Source organism: Cyrtonyx montezumae, unplaced genomic scaffold (genome assembly GCF_038088225.1).
Source record: "Cyrtonyx montezumae isolate F1298 unplaced genomic scaffold, pur_monq_1.0 scaffold_3, whole genome shotgun sequence".
Lineage (NCBI taxonomy): Eukaryota > Metazoa > Chordata > Aves > Galliformes > Odontophoridae > Cyrtonyx > Cyrtonyx montezumae.
The window spans coordinates 5,179,865-5,197,839 of NW_027072034.1; positions in this window are offsets into that span (position 1 = coordinate 5,179,865).

A 17,975-nucleotide genomic window follows, 5' to 3' on the forward strand; every position below is an offset into this window, starting at 1 on the left:
TCTTGAATGAAGTCCTTGAAAATAGGTGGTTTGAAAAGTAAAATGAGCCAAACCCTTGCTATAAATCAGAAATTATCTCACAGTTAGATGGAGTTCTCATTGTCAGAAATCCTGGTGACGTGTCTCAAACATCTGTTTTAATGTAATAATTGTAACACTAAGAATATTAAAAAAAATAGTCTAGCTTGAAGATGACACAACCCTTGACTTTATAGAAAACTTATTAGAAGACTTTAGAAAAGTAAATTTACAAGGTTTATGTAGCAAGGCTTGGTAGTGGGAGGGCTTCAGGGGCAGCCTCTGAGAGCAAAGTTTAGCAATAGGTCCAAGATAGATCAGAGCCAGCTCCATCTATACCAAAAAGGACCCACCACTGCTAGAGCTGAGCCATGAGTGGTAATGGTTGTGTCTCTTATCGAGTGTATTTGAGAAAGGGAAATAATGCTGCGCAACAGCATCTGTGAGAGTGAAGTGAGAAAATGTGAGAAACAGTCCTGTAGAGAAGATAAGTGCAGACAAAGGGCAGGAGATGTTTCAGGCATGTGCGGACAACATTTGATGCTGTGCTCCTGTAGCTCATATCCACCACACAGAGAAGATCTCCACATGCAGCCATGGAGGAGCTCACAGGGTAGCAGTGGATGAGGCCTGAAGGAGGCACAGCCCATGGATACCCCTGCAGAAGTAGCCCCAGGCTGGAGCTGTATACTGTGGAGAGGAGCTTGTGCTGGGGCAGGAGGGCTGCCACCCATGGGGACCTGTGTGGAACAGCTCCTGGAGGATGGCCCTGTGATACAAAGCTGTGTAGGCTCAGTGCTGGGTAACCTGCAGCTTGTGGGAGGCCCATGTGGGATCAGTTTGGGAGGGACAGTGTCCCATACAGGGGACTGCACATGGAGTAGGAACAGAGTGTCCATAGAGGAGCAGTGTAGAAAAGTCATAATAGACTTATGAAAACCTCATTCCCCTGTGCTGCTAGAAATGAAGGAGGTAGAAGAGGGTATATGGGAGAGTGAATATGTTTAGTTTGCATTCAGTTTTTCACTGCTCTAGTCTGTCAGTGGTTGAGCAATAAATTATTTGAATCTCCCCCATGCTGAATCTGTTCTGTCTATGGACAATCATCTTCCTGTCTATATCTACATTTCATAAATTGATTGTTTTTTGTGGGTGTTTTTGATCATATTTTCTCCTCCTGTGCTTCTGAAGGGTGCATATGATAAGGCAACATAACGTACCTTGGTTGTCTACTAGTAAAAAATCCACATTGGGGAATACATTCTTAAATGCGTTGTTAGTAATTGTGAATTAAAGTTTGTCAGAGACAAGAGTTTACACCTGAGAGTCAGGGTTGAAGTAGTTTGAATCATTACTGTGGGGAATTTGGGGAAGGTGTTCAAAATGCAGTTAAAACAAAAAATGTGTAAATAAAATTGAAAGGAGAGACCAAAGTGGTCAGGTCAGCTCTTTTGGAGTGACAGCTTTTGGCTTTGAGATCTCAGCAAGAACTCCTTTGTTCCTGTCTTCCAGGACTTGAAAATTTAAGTCAGAAGAGGAAGCAGGGAGGTGCCAGCTTGTATCCTATCTTCACAGAATACAGCGGTATCATCTCCCAGTCTCTTCTAACAAGCTGGAGTTATATACTCACAGGCTGTCTTCAGCCAATAAAAACTGAACACTCCATTTTGTGGACAAAAAAAATCCAGAGAAATGTATTCAAATGTAAAATTACCCACAAAGCAATGTTGATTTCGTGTTGGCTTGAAACATTCCGTGCCAGTCTCAGACACACTTCCTCAGCATCAAATTATTTGAAAGTTTCCAAGAACTTTTCTTGAGAAACTGCACTGAGTAAAGCACCATCTTTATTATGGAAGCAGAACTTGAACATATGAAAGATACGGAGAATAGTCCAATATTATTTGAGGGAATCTGAGGCCACAACTTCATTTAAGGAGGCTCATTTTGGGTGCATATTTGCTTTGCATCCATAGTTAAGATTCGAATGTGTGGAACCATGGTAGCAGTGTAAACTAGGAAGCCATCAAAACCAACCCACTTGCAGTGGGGCTGATAGGTCCTCCACACCTCTGCTCATACACTGGATTCTGTTACATTCAGCAACTGATGTGAGCTTCATTTTCAGTAAGGAGTCAACACAGACCTGCAGTTCTAAAAAAAAAGTCAGAGCACTTGAGTCAAATCTCTTTCTTTCTCCCTTTGCATTATTCCATTAAGCAATGTGCAAACATCCTTTGAGTACCTACACTAAATTAAGACATTTATATAATAGTAAAAAGATCTATAATAAGCAAATTTGTTCATTAATTCAAGGCACATTTTATTATCTAAGTGCATTATTCAGGGATACTAAAATCAAGATTGAGCATTTAAGAGGTTAACATTTTCATCTTGTCTACAGTCTGTATTTATTATTTTGTTAATGAAATGTTATTAGCCAAACCTTTGAATCATAAAACTTGCTGTGTATAAAAATCACAGGAGTCAGAGCACTGTTGCAGAAAAATGAGCTCCAAGATCATGGAAAGCATTATTTATTATAGAATAAAAGTTTTCATTGCAGTTATCAATATGTGAGAACAATTATCTGACTATTGGCACTGTAATGAAATATCAAAAGTTCATACATAGAAATGTGATAAAATTATATATAAAAAAACATTATTGTGATATTTTATTGTGATTGGAAATTTTCATGTGCTAAAACATTCATAAGTTTTGACATTGCTTTACTACTGTTTAGGAGAAGCCTTGGAAGTCTCAGATTTCCTGGACTGATGCAGAGAGGATTGAGTGTTTGTCATGTGCTTTGAAAATGTTTTCTTGTGATAGGCACAAGGTTAAAAACCTTATTCTGCTCAAAAATAACAGGTCTGTTCAAATGTCCAACACAGAATTTTGACAAGTTTGCAGTTAGATTTTGATTTAGTTTTAATTTCACTGTGTAGCCCTTTGCTCAAGATAGGTCTTTAAAACTGGAGAATCCCACGCCTTTCCCTATACAATATTTGTCCTCCATTGATTGTTTTCACCAATGCCCGTGCAAATAATGTATTAGATATTTAAAAGTGATCAATTAAGCGAACCAATTTCACTTCAGAACTATTTGTTAACATCTATTGCCTTTATTCTGGTATTATCAACATACACATACCGTTCTCTCTCTATAAATATTACAGTACAGATAGATCAACCTTTCAGTCATAAACAAGGATTTGTCAGGCAGAGAAGACATCCAAAGATAGCTTCTGTCCTGATCAAAAGTACTATACCAGTATGAATGAAGTGCCAATTTCTGGAACATAAGCTCCTCAGTGGAGACTGTGGTATATGTTAATTCGGAAGTTAACAAGCAGCACACAAGTGACCTGTCCATCTCGTTCATTTCATATCAAATTACCCATTCAGGGCTGCAAATAGAGTAGTATGTATATAAAGTACAATATTTGTCTATATTCACTCAGCTACTGTCTGCCAGCTTCAGATAAGAAAAATATGGTCTTGACATATCATCTCATAACAAGGTAATGTCACTTAATGCATATCTACAAGAGGATGAAGTCGTAGCAGAGAAAATGAAATCATTTTGAAATTATTTCTACAGAAAATTTGGTTCCAGCTTTCTAAAAGACTGTGCAGACAATATTCATCAAAATAGTATGGAGATTAATTATCTTTGACTAATCTCTAAAATTCTGTAACTGTATTTTTTATTTGTGAACATATCTAATTTTACTTTCATGTTATCAACAAACTTGATTTTTTTTTTCCATATTGATTCTGGACAATCTGTGTGATGTCATTACTACATTACAACTCAGATAGTGGAATTTTCTAGGATAAAGCTGGATGTGAAGACAGTGCAACAGATTCAGGACTCAGAATGCAACTGTCCATATACAAGCCAAAAATTTCATAGAATGCAAATGAAGTGATAAGTAAAATGGTAAGAAAATAATAATAATAATAATTAAATAAAACATGAAAATAGTAGATGTATATTATTTCTCAATTCATATGTTTGTCCCTCAGTAGGCAATGGATTTCCGCAATGAAATTATTTACTATGTAAGAAAGTGGATGTAAAATAAAATTCCCACACACATTCAGGCAACATATATAATTTTGCCTTTGAGTTTTTTAATCATGTATATGGTTACCTATTTTGTCCGTACAGCTTAAGCAAATGCAATTTTATAAATAATGATTGTTTAATACATGTATAGGGAAAGGATGGCATGATATAGTAAAATATATATTCTAGTTATCATGAACTAATTAGATTTCATATAGTACATACTTCTGTGCATGCTTAAGGAAGAACTGTAAAGCTTAAAGTAAAGTTTTTCACTTTTCCAAAAGTATAAAACAACTTCTCAGAATCCCTTTTTTTTTTTTTTATAGATTGTATTCCTTTTCTCCTTGGTATATTTTGAAATATATTATGTATGATTTGTATCAAGATCTTCTATTGATTATATGCATGGATTTGTGGTACATCTGAGTTCAAAGCTTTCTCTAAAATTTCTGAACTATCTTGCCAAGTTCTGAGAAAAAGCAGCATAATCTGAGATCAGGGACAATTTCGTGTATACTGCTCTGTGAGGGAATTAGATGCTTGCAGAATGCCAGTAATTTAACCAAGTCTGAGAGTAAGCATTTCTGAAAATAATAATAATGACATAACAAAAAAAGTTTAAGTAGTAAATCAATTGTTGTTACTTCTTTGTTCAATTCATATCTTTTTTCTTTTTTTCCCCTCATCAAATAAAAATTCCATGCTTGGATATTTTTTTTAATGTTTACACAGACAGCTAATAAAAGCTGATGCAACTCAAACAACTCGCCTAACCATTAATCTTCACTTCAATTCAAGTGCTACACATTAGTTGACACACTACTTTGAAGATGTTGTGAAAGAACATTCCAGATTAATCTTCTCATCTTCTCCCTTAGATTATGTTTTTTGTTGGTTTTTTTTTCTTTACTTTTTCCTACTACAGCTTTACTTTTAAAAGGAATTAAAAAGTTGATGGTGAATACTGCAGGAAAGACAGTGGAGAAGAATATTCCAAGTTCAGTTGAAAAATCCTTACATAATAAAATTGATTCTGAATCTTAATTTACTGTTGTGGTATACCCCAAACCTCTTATTTTATTTGTATTTTTTTTTCCTTTAATTATAGTGAAATACCTCATAAAAAGAATGCTATGAATTTTGATAAAGCTTTAGAAATTCAGAACTGGTAATGACAGGAGATTAGCCTCCTGACTTACCTTTTCACATTATAAATATGTATTTTGAAGTTAGTACACTTTAAGTATAGCATTAGGATAATAGAGTAATATATTATTCACGAGTACCAGACATCAGAAAAGGAAGTGATTGTAGGAAAAGTCTATAACTAAAATCCAAGAAAAAGAAAAATTTTTGCTTTCCTGAAAGACATATATATCATTTATCATTGTTTATGTTTCTCTACCGGTAAGAAAGATATTTGGAAAATTACAGAGGAAATTCTTGATTTTGTTTTTAGTATTTTGTTTTTTGGTAAGAATCTCCTGCTAAATAGAATTAGGTGGTAGATTATTTTTCTTAAATTCTAAATTCACTATTACTTTGTAAACTGAATTTTTTACAGTTTTAATATTTCCTTCTATACATTAAATGAATAGACACTTGTTCATGTTTGTACAGTCAAGACTTATGACTCATTAGCTAACAGATTGCTAAGAATGGCCTTTTTTCTCAATTTCTTGTTATGCAGGATATCTTCAAATCTTGACATGCTTCACAGAAAGGAAAAACCTGTTTAGCATCAGAGAATTCACTGAAGAATAAACAGTTCTTCAAAAGGTCTGTTTGCAGACCTATATGCAGCTATATAGCTATCATAGGAAAGCAACAAGAAAAGCGCTATAACAAACTTTCTGTACTTGGGTAATCTAGAAATTTGAAGTCCGACTTTGAGATTATTAACTGTTAATACAAGAGAAATAAATGTTCCAGCAATTCATTGTTTCATCTCATGGCTAAAACAGGCTTTTGGCTTTTATCAAAAAGGAACATGACACTCAGACTACAAAGTTATACAATTAAATTCCCAGTGCTGTTTGTACTGTTCTGAAGGAATAATAGGTTCACATCTTTTATAACAGATTTCCCAGAAGTTCCTCTTCAACTGCCTTGCCACAATTGGCAGAATAGAAGAATGTATTCCAGCTGTCCCTTGATAGTGTCATCCATAGGGATAATACTGAAGAAATCAAAGAGCTCTTCTTACTTTGATCTGACCGAGGGCTAGAAAATGAAAAACAAAGCCCAAAAATAATGTATTAACAGATTTTATTTCTTTTTCTTTCTGGTGTATTTTCTGCAGATACATTGCATTAGAGAGTGGAAATGGGCAGGTGGAATCTTCTAGCAGTTCTTCCAAAATGGAGAGAAGACAATTCAATGCTTTGAGTATTTGCTTACTTCTAATTATATCTTATTTCCTTTAACACAAGCAGCGGTGAAAGTTATCAAAGACCACTGTTTCTCGAAGAATGTTGTCTAAAGATTAATCAAAGATAAAGTTTGTTTAGCTAGTACATTGAAGTTCTTAGCAAGTCATGCAACTAGAGACCAACCTGAACTATTATATATATCACATTATTTTTTTTATTGGTTTGGTTTGTTTCACCCCCATTCTATTTTTTATTTTTTTCTATATTTATATTTCTTGTTGTAGCGTCAATTCAACGTGTTGAAAAATGCAACACTGAAGAAAATAAATTAAAATATATATATTTGTAGGAAGGTGGCTTTTGTAAAAGATGAAAGATGTAAGTTTGATTATCTACACAAAGTACTTTTCATATTAGAATACAGGTAGAAATACTGCTTCATGACACTATGAAGACTGAAAAATCTTACATGCTGATTTACATAAGATAGTTTAAAGAAATAGGTTATTTACTACCAATGCAAAAAATTAGGTCCATATGGTGCTTAATATAAAGCTCACTGTGTAAATTTCTTCATTAAAGAGTATGCACATGTTAGTAGAGTTGTAATGCTAATAAAGAAGTACTTTTTATTTCATTTGTTTGCTTGTTTGTTTGTTTGTTTGTTCTGTTTTACAATTAGATGTTTTTCAGAGATATCACGGTTTAAATACATCTGTTCCTCTTCTCTACATTTATTCTCCTCTCCATGTTTTTAATTTGAAGTGATTTGTATCCCTCAGCCTGTAAATCTAAATGGTCTAAGTTTTTGAAATTGTTGTATTATGACAAACCAGGTAACCAGCTCTCTGAGATGGATAAGTTATTTCCCTCTCTTATGTTGATACTGTTTTAATATCTGCTGTGGAACTTCACTTTGACATACTGCATAACTAAATGTCTAAAAATCTACTTCTATCAATAACATCGCATTGTTCTACATTATAAAACATTATTCAAGGTGAACTTCTGTTTTTCATCACACTTTCCGGTTCCTTTTCAAAATAGAAATAAAAATAAGTAAGAAAAAAAGCCTGAGTAAGGGAAAATCCTATGCATTCTGTATGCACAATTATTTTTCTTTTATTATGCAGTTTTCTTGTATGTTCATTCCTATGCTTGTTATCTTTTAAGTTACCATGTGTCTAGGACTAGCATTTCCTGAAGCAAGGTGTATGTCTAACATCGCTGTAAAATACAGAGTCATTTAATGTACTATCTTCTGTGTGGATAAGAATTAGTAGATCCTCTCTTTTTAGAAGACTACTGAGTAAAAATTTATTAATATACTTCTCTGAATGGCTTTCCTTTAGCAAAATCTAATTACTCATTTTGGTCACTTATGTAAATCATGGCTAATGACATCAATTTCTTTATAGATATTCATTAGAGACAGAAACAAGAGTACTGGACAAATTTTCTGCTGTTTATTTTGTTCTTGAAGAGTCCAGCATCCCAAACCAAAGAGAGCAGACAGACTGAATATTGGTACCAATAACACAGATATATTTTTTTAATGAACTGTGGATCTTTACTAAAATTTTTTACTAACAGCAGAACAACACTAAAAAAGAAGCATAGGAGATCCACCTCCTCATCTATTTAAGGAATCTATCCTTACCACTCACTTTTCGACACACACTTTTAATCGTTCATCTAAATTACATAATTTTGGAAGAAAATTTTCTAGACCCAAGTTGTATTGTATAGGTTTCTCTAGAGAATGAACACAGTTGTCACAGAAGACATGAATTTATCACATATAACACAGCTGATAGACAGAAAACATGGACCATTTTAGACAGGTTCCATATCTGCTTTTCTTGAAATTTGCATTTGAAAAGTAATATTTTTTGAACTTTTTATGGCTTACATAGAAAAACTAGCATTACAAGTAAAATGTTCATGTAGAAAATACAGCATTACAGATTTCATAAGGAGCTCTGATAAATGAAATACATGTGTAAATGAAATTCATGAAAAAATATGTTTCTAAAATATTTGTGTGTGTACATAGTAAGACTACTGTAACAAGTGTCACTAAGTTCTAAACTTATCATCTATTCTAAGTGATCTTTTCCTCTGCTGCATTATAGTAATAATTATGTGATCAAGATGTATCCTGACAGGACATTGTAGTGGGATGTTTTTTAGTGACAATTCCCAAACAAAAGGTCTTGATCTTCATAATAAAATACAGATCTGTAACATGTTTCCCTAACATTCCCAGAATGTGAATCAGAAATGCTAAACTGCAGGCAGTACAGACAAGCTAATTTAACTGAGAGGCTGTAATGGAAATAATTTGATTGTGATGAAGAATTAAGGGGGACAAGCTCTTATGGGTGAAATTTCTGTTGGGGATGTGCTTTGCAAATGTTTTGATTGTATTGCTCTTTTTCATTTGTTCTCTTTTTGTGACTTCTTCATGAATTTATGTAACTATAAGTTAAAGTCCGAGTAGCAGAACTCTAATCGGAGCTGTATGTATATGTATGTAGCTATGTATGGATTAATATCTATGATTAATAAAATTATGATTCATAGGTTCATAGGTTCATAGGTACATTAGGTTGGAAAGGACCTACAAGATCATCTAGTCCAACCATCCTCCTATCACTATCCCTATCCACTAAACTACTAAATCAAATCCTTTAGCACCTCATCTAAACACTTCTTGAACAGCGCTAGGGATGGTGCCTCAACCACCTCCCTAGGCAGGCCATTCCAGTGCCTGACCACTCTTTCAGAAAAGAAATGTTTCCTCAGATCTAACCTAAATCTTCCCCGGTGCAACTGGTGGCCATTCCCTCTCGTCCTGTCATTATTTATCAGGGAGAAGAGGCCCACCCCCTCCTCACCACAATCCCCCTTCAGGAAGTGGTAGAATCGGTAAGGTCTCCTCTGAGCCTCCTCTTCTCCAGACTAAACAATCCCAGCTCCCTCAGCCGCTCCTCATAAGACTTGTGCTCCAGACCCCTCACCAGTTTTGTTGCCCTTCTCTGAACATGCTCCAGGGCCTCAATGTCCTCCTTGTAGTGAGGGGCCCAAAACTGAACACAGTACTCGAGGTGCGGCCGTACCAGAGCTGAGTACAGGGGGATGATCACCTCCCTGCTCCTGCTGGCTACACTATTTCTAATACAGGCCAGGATGCTGTTGGCCTTCTTGGCCACCTGGGCACACTGCCGGCTCATGTTAATTCAAGCATCAACCAACTCCCCCAGGTCCTTTTCCTCTCTACATTCTTTAAGCCATTCTGCCCCAAGCCTATAGCATTGCATGGGGTTATTGTGGCCAAAGTGCAGGACCCGGCACTTGGTCTTATTGAACCTCATCCCATTGAGCTCAGCCCAGCTGTTCAGCCTATCCAGATCCCTCTGAAGGGCCTCCCTACCCTCAGGCAGTTTGACACATCCTCCCAACTTGGTGTCATCTGCAAACTTACTGAGGGTACACTCAATCCCCCTGTCTAGGTCATCAATAAAGATATAAAACAAGATGGGCCCCAATACCGAACCCTGCGGGACACCACTTGTAATGGGATGCTAGCTGGACTTAACTCCATTAACCACTACCCACTGGCCGCGGCCCTCCAGCCAGTTCTTCACCCAGAGAAGAGTGAACCTGTCCATACCACAGGCTGCCAGTTTCCCCAGGAGAATACTGTGGGAGACTGTGTTGAAGGCCTTGCTGAAGTCCAGGTAGACTACATCAACAGCCTTTCCCTCATCTACCTGTCTGGTCACCCAGTCATAGAAGGAGATGAGGTTGGACAAGCACGACCTGCCCTTTGTGAACCTGTGCTGATCATGTTGTGAGGCTCCAGAGAATGCCAACAGGATCTAAAAATGCATCCCTCCACTCTAGATTTTTTTTCCAGTCTTCACTCTAAAATATTCAAAATTTTGGAAACCTTTTCAAATACAGCTTAAAATAAAGTGATTTACAAACCATGTAGATTTTAATCAGAATAAAAGTTAAGGATGTATTTTAGTCTTTCCTCTAAGAATAGAACATATTTCTCACAGAACTGAGGGCTGCTGTTCTATAATCACTGGCTTTTATTGTAGTTAATGTTTTTAGTTTACTTGTGGACAAACATTTTCAGCATAAACACCATCACAATCAGCAATCTTGATGACTACCTCAGCAGGACAGTCAGAAAGTTAATGGACATGAGAGCTGAAATGGTTTGAAATCTACAATGCTATCCTGTTGTTAGAACACTTCTGGGTTTTTTTGAAGTGCTACAGATGGATTTTTTAATAAGATTTAGAGGGAATTGCTTGTTTCTTGGCTTTGTCTTAACCAAATGAAATAAATAATTGCAGGAACAGGAAATGGAGCTACTATTTTTCTGTGGTAAATGATATATTACTAATGTAATTGCTAATCTCTAAAGTTTTTCAGAATTACAGCCTGTGGCATACAATATGAAAGATAAGGATAAGAAGCTGCGTTAACTCCTTTTATATACTACAAATCTCACATAGTCATAAGTTAAGAAGTAGTCATATAATGAAGGATAAATAAGCAAACAAGAACATTTTAGAAAGTATTAGTTTGATGTCGTTTTCCATGTCACAGTAGGTCTGAACATAAGTCTTCTCTGTGCAACCCTGAAGCTCTAAGCAGAAAAGCTTGATGTGTGTGGGGGGCAGCTAAAGGCAAAACATATAGTGCCTGAGGCAATCAGCAGTGTCTTCTGAATCCTCTTGAATATTTTGGAAAATGCAGTAATTCGAAGTGTGTTATGAAAACATGCAGTTAAAAGAGTTGACAATGGTTTATAAGCCAGTTTGAACTGGTTCCATGACTAATGGGATGGGGGGAACCATGGACTCATGCCCTGGGAAAGGGGAAAGGGTAGGAGATGAGCTTAAAAACAAAACAGTGGCTAATTTACTAAATAAGATATGCAAGATAACACAATATAATACAATATAATTAGAACTGAGGCTAATAAATTAAATGAGAAAGAAAAAGTCCAAAAAGCAAAGGTCTTATTCTAATGCTAAAGGCAAGACACCTGGAGATCACATACACAGAGATGAGCAGCAAGGGATAAAAGAGAACATCCTGTGACTTGCAAACAGTTCCATCTTTCCCTCTGAATGGGAAATGGTAAGTCTTCTGGGATGTGTAGATCCTCTTTTCTTGTTAAACAGGTATACCTGTGATGATCCCTGGAACTGGAGCATTAACTCTCTAACTTCCAGTGAACTACATGATTTTATGATGTAGAATACCTCGGTTATGGATGCTACTCAGTCACAATTTAATTTGGCACCCAGTGTTGACAATAGCTCTTGAAAGCAACCTCATGCTTTAGAAGAAATATTAGAGAAAGAAAAATATTTATCATCTCTGTTACTTCTAGAACAGATAGCAGCTCAGGGACTGAAAAACAAGGCCCTCACCTTTGTTCTTCTTCATCACATAGTACTCAAAGAGCTAATCAAGGACCTGATAAGTGGACATATGGTTTTGTGTTCTGTTGTCTCACATAACACTGAAATCACTGTTAGAAATACACAGGATCCTTACTAAAGGTGAATTTGTCCTTTTCCTCCCTCCCTCCTTCCCTCCCTCCCTCCCTCCCTCCCTCCCTCCCACCCTTCCTTCATTCTGAATTCCTTCCTTCCAAATTCCTTCCTACCTTCCTTCCCTCCTTCCTCCCATCCTTCTTCCAATTTCCATTAAAAAAAAAATCAAAAGATCAGAATAAAAATGAACTATTACAAGTTCTCAAAAGCACTTGGCAGCCACAGTCTTGGTTAGCAACATTATGCAAGTTTTGGATAACAGTGAACTTATGCATTCACATTAACCTCTCTTCTTCAAAGTGGGCCTCAACAGTCAGTATTCATACACCATACAGAATCAATACCTGGAATTGGAACCAGGTATGAGTATCTGCCTTTCCCCCAAATTGCTCCTTAGCTGCACTGATGTCCTTCTGTTAACCAGTCAGAGCAGAGTGGTTGTGTTCTAGCTGGTATCGGTACATTAAATGTATACCTTTTCTTTTTTTTTCATTGTGCCAAATTTTACTGAAACACTTCTTCCACAGTCTGTTACCTTGGGCAGAACTAGGAAGATATTCTGATGCCAAACTGAAGAAAATTTTTCTTTCTATAGAAGTACCCATTATACAGAGCTATAACCTGCATTTCTGAATTCTCATACACACTCAAGTCCCACCAGGAACTGGCAATGAGTCTCTGCAGCAGTAGCACACATGGGATAACATAAGATGACACAGAGTGAGAGCTGTGAATGGATTTAATTAAAGATCACAGTGTTATTATTAGTGATTATTGTTATTATTAGTGTTGCCAGGTATAATGGCTTAGTTTTTTTTCTCAATCACAATCAACATCCTCCATTTATTCTTACCAATTAAAGCTTGTGACCAATTTTGTTCTTGGCAGGACGTCCCTTAACTTTTGTTAGTCAAGTTTATCATTGTATGGTCTTATGACCACATGCCATTAAGGAAGTAGGCACTCTACATCTACAAACATAACTGTACACTGTTCAGTTCAGAAACACCTGTAAAACACAATGAGGATCCACTCTCCAAAAATTGATGGAAAAAAATCACTGAAAGTATATTCTAAGGTGGGAGTGAAATGTAAGAAGTAAAGCAACACAAAATGAATAAAAAACCTTGTAAACTATAAAAAGGAAAAAAAGTCAAGAAAGAAGATAAAATTAACTTCTCATACACTGGAATTTTACTGCAAAGAAATGTTAGTAAAAGGGAATTGCAGCCATTTGGTTGCTTTAGGGTGACAGCAATGAAATTCCCATATAAAAATAAATTCATAACTATCTTTTTTCTTTTATTCCCCTCAGCGCTTACTCTAACCACTGAAATGAACTAAGCTGCCAAGTTGGTCAGAAGGCGAAAACATAAACATACTGTATTTGCCTAAGGCTTTCAGATTTCTGATACATACCATGACAAAGACTTGCCTTCTATTCTGCATTCTAAGCTCTGTCCACTCCATCAGCTCTTAATTGGTGACACCACAATTTTTCTGGAACAAGCATTGTACTTTTCTGTATTAGAATCTTGCTATCTTGCTTCTCCATATGTGTCGACTGAAATAGAGCTCACCGTGATTCAGCAGTGATAAAATGCAAATGCAACTGTAAGAAATTCTATTCCTTATTCCTTGTATGAGTTGTTTCTGAATGAAGAGTAGATAGTCAAAAGAAAATAACAAATTTGAATTGAAATTCTGTGGTTTCTTTCTCAGTTTTTAGAGAAGGGAGAAAGGAGGGGATCAGAGGGAGAGGACTGAGGGGGAGGAAGAAGTAGAGGAATGCGAAAAATTTTGTGGTCCAAAACAAGTCTTAATGTAATCTGATGGCTTTTGGAACTGAATCCTACTGTCTCTAATTAACATCCTGACAAAGTCAAAAAGCAGAAGGGAATAAGTCATAGTGTGAAGTAGAAGGGTAAAAAAATACACAATTCACTGAATCTATTTCTTTTTCCGCAGGTAGAAAAGAGGTTTCAGCAATCTTTGAATAAGGTAATATCAATATGGTATATAGTGATTTTGAAAGGGTTTTAGAAGTATATGAGAAGAATCTGGTGTACAGGAAATAGTCTCATATGAGTATTTTGTACACCATTTCTTTAATAGAGTTAAAAATCATTTTTTAAAGAATACGTAAAAATCTCAAGTCTATAAAACATTTATTGGCATTGTGCCTTTTTGGGAGCAGAATGTCTTGTTATTTAAGATTATCATTAAGCAGAGAGTAAAATCTTGAGAATTTGATATGATCTCAGGAGTAGAAACTTTCACTTACAATATGAATTTACCTGAATTTAATCTTCTAACTGCTATGTTTTAACATGTTTCAGTATGTATGATTTCCTAGGAATTTTTCTTCCTTTTTAGATTCATTCCTCATAAGGAAAAAAAAAAAAAAAAGCTGCTGTACTCATATAATCTATTCATTTTTTAATTACTAGTAAGACCTCACTGTTTCTCAAACTATCAGAAAAAGGGCAAGTTAAATGTTACTTTTATCTCATTCTCAGTTTTTCCATTGCTGTATAGCATCAACAGAAACTGAATCCAAAATGTGAAAAGAATACGAAGACTGGAAACAAACTCTGAAAGAGATTTTCATTACTAAAATCTGAGACAACTATATCACGTGCTCATTATACATGCATTGCTTTTTTTTAAAGGATTGCCTACAGACAATTTTGGACAATTAGAAATGGTGAACTGTTTTCCAAAGAAGAATTTAAGTATCTACCTCAAGACTTAAAGATTATCAAGTTTCTAAAAATTTCTGCTTTTGTATGTATTTTCTTTTAAAGATAGAATGTTCAATTTTCCTTTTTGTGTTCCATGTTAGTTCCACAGCTACTTTTAAGAGAGCTTGCTAAAGAAGATAAGCTTTGAGCAAAAATGTAGCAGAATTTCAGAGCAAGTGGAACAATATGAAGAACTTACATGTAACACGGCCTTATGGGGAAAATATAAAGAAAATTTAAAAACTATTATTGCAGTTATTTAGCTCTTACTGCAGCAAAATCTTTTAAGTAGTGGATATTTCCAAGTATTTATGTATTCAGACAGCATTTGTACAGTAGTTCTCTTTCATTATGGGAGTCTTGAGTAAATTTCTGTAATACAATAAACAAACTGATAATAAAAAATAGAAGTTTGAAAAGAGGAAAACAAATACAGTGTTGTGTGATGCTATTTTTTAACTTCTGGTAACTGAAATTTCTTTTTAAACAGTGTTGTAACATTCAGAAAATAATTTAAATGTGAATGAAATCCTCAAAGTTTAAGTGTACACAGGTATTTTGTTTATTGTAGGAAAATCTATCGAAGATTATGCAAGCATATTTGAACTTTCGAAGTTGAAAATAAAAGTATTCTGTGCAAATAAGCTTACAATCCCTATATAATTATTTTTAGCAATGAGATGTAATTCAACTCTATTTTTTCTTAGTTGAGCTTCCAATGAGCCTCAATGAATGCTCTGGAATAGATTAGGTTTCCTGTAAAACATGAGCTTCAGAAATTAAGTCAGCAATATCAAATGTTCTAATCCAGTTTTGTCCCATTATTAAAGATGTAACGAAGATTATATTACGTGCTATTTATTGCTTTATGTCATGTTATATAGAACATTATGTGCTACCAGTGTATGAGTAATCTGTATCAGGAAAAGACGTAATGGAAAAGTACAGCTGAGCGAGAGACCAGCTTTTGAAGCTTTTTTTCTTGAAGGTGAAGAAAATTTTAACAGCTGAAAAAATGCAAAAGAAATATTCAGGTATATGTAACAATAAAATATTTTCCTAATTTTCATAATGTTTTTGAAAGGAGAGCATAAGAAAGCTTTCAAAGACCAAAACACTGGGTTCGCTTTTACCTTACCAAGCACTTTATGGAGGCACAGAATGGAGAACTGAGTTAATGGAATGTTTTAACTGACTACTCTGTTGGATTCTTCTCTTACACTTCATGAAATGTAGTCTTACCAGCAACTTTCCTTGATAGGATTCTATTAAATCACTGAAATATACCACATATACTGTGAAATTGAGAGAAGTAGAAAGAAAAGGAAAATTTAAGATAAAATGAAAGAAAATAAAGATCAATGTGAGAAATGCTCATTACCAAGACAATTCTTAGAACTGACTCCAGCAATAAAAAGGCAGTTATAGGATGAACTCTGTCAAGGAGTATTTTATAACTTCTCCACTGAATTTTTGGCTTTAGAAATGCTAATTGTATTTAGAAAGTTAAAAAATATTTTGATGAAAATTATTAATATTAGAAATAAAATAATACAGCTTAAAAACATGAAAGAAAAACATAAGTAAACCAAAACAATATATTGATTATCAAAAACACTGTGAATAAATATACAGCTAGAAATACAAGTTTTAGATTGTTATTAAGTTTTTATTTGATAAGAGACACTTAACTGTTTATGGAATCCTTTCTCACTGGAGTTATTCAAAATTAATATAAAGAAAACAGATTATATATATTTATGAGTCACAAGTCTACAGATTTGTCAGAAGTATGACTAGGAAGGAGAAATAACAATTACTGTAGACATCAGCCCCAGGGACAAAGAGTCAGCATTTAATATAACTCAACTTAGACAGAATCTAATATTTATCCTTTCTCTTATTCATGCTTACAACAGAAGTTTGAAGTTATTGGGTGAGACTTGACACAGAATGAGCAGATGATAAAGCAGTGTCTTGGCACTGATTGAACACTCATTTTTATTCCCGTGTATACAATACTTGGCCTGATACACTAACTAAAATGAGATATTTAGTGCTATTTTATACTTGCCGTGGTATCCATGGATTTTTCATGTGTCTGATAGCTCTTATGCAGATTCTCCACGAGATCTACTTCAGAAGTGGCATCCAAAGAGCAGACAGGATACCTCAGGTTTTAAAAGCTGAATCGAGTCCATACACTGCAAGTAGAAAACTACGACCAACAACATACTGGAAGTGATTTTCACCCCATTCCCTTCCTGTCTGTGACAGCTAATCAGAGTCTACTGAAAATAAACACTAAGAAACATACAAGTGCTAGAGGATGATCAAGAAGTCTATGGCTCTAAAAGAAACTCTCATAAACTGAGATTTTTCTGTTCTTGTAACTGAAATGCAGCTTACATGAGAATTAAATTTATGTAAGAATATACATAACACATATTCTTGAGGTGTGTAGATAGGTGGCTAATCCTGGACTAAAGTTAATGTAATACAATTTTAAGCAGAGAAATTGCTGGACTTTTCAGTCAATTGAAGAGGAAAGGTAGTTTCCAAGTGGAACCCAAAGTGATAGGAGAATAGTTATTCTCTTAGTCTGGAAAAACTGTAAAGATACGAAACAGGATAACCAGAAAGTCCTTTTGAGCAAAGAATTTCAAGAGTTAACAAGAGAGGGTACAGGCTCATAGAGGTCTCTAACACCATACAGCCATAATAACAACAAAAGTTAAATCCATAGAGGAAGATTAAAATGCAGATGGATTGTTGCTATAGGAATGGGAGAGAGGGAGAATAAGTTACTGTAAACTAGGAAACTGGAGCTATTCAGTGAACATCCTACCATGCAAACCTGTCAGTGATCAAAACAGTGTGGAGTAGAAAAATAAACCTGTAGTATCAGCTATACTTAATGCTGACTATCTGGCTTCCACAGTTGAGGAGTCTAGGATGCTCACTGCAATGCTGACTGACAAGGGAACACCATGGAGGAGACAGAGGACAGATCAAATCAAACTTTCCATTAAGAAAACACTCATTTCCTTATTTCTTTTTATTCATTTACTTATTTATTTTTAATAATTGAAAGGATTAATCTGATAAAACCAACCATTTACAAGTTGCTGAAATCCAACCAGTCAACCACTACAGCAAAAATTGTCTGGTC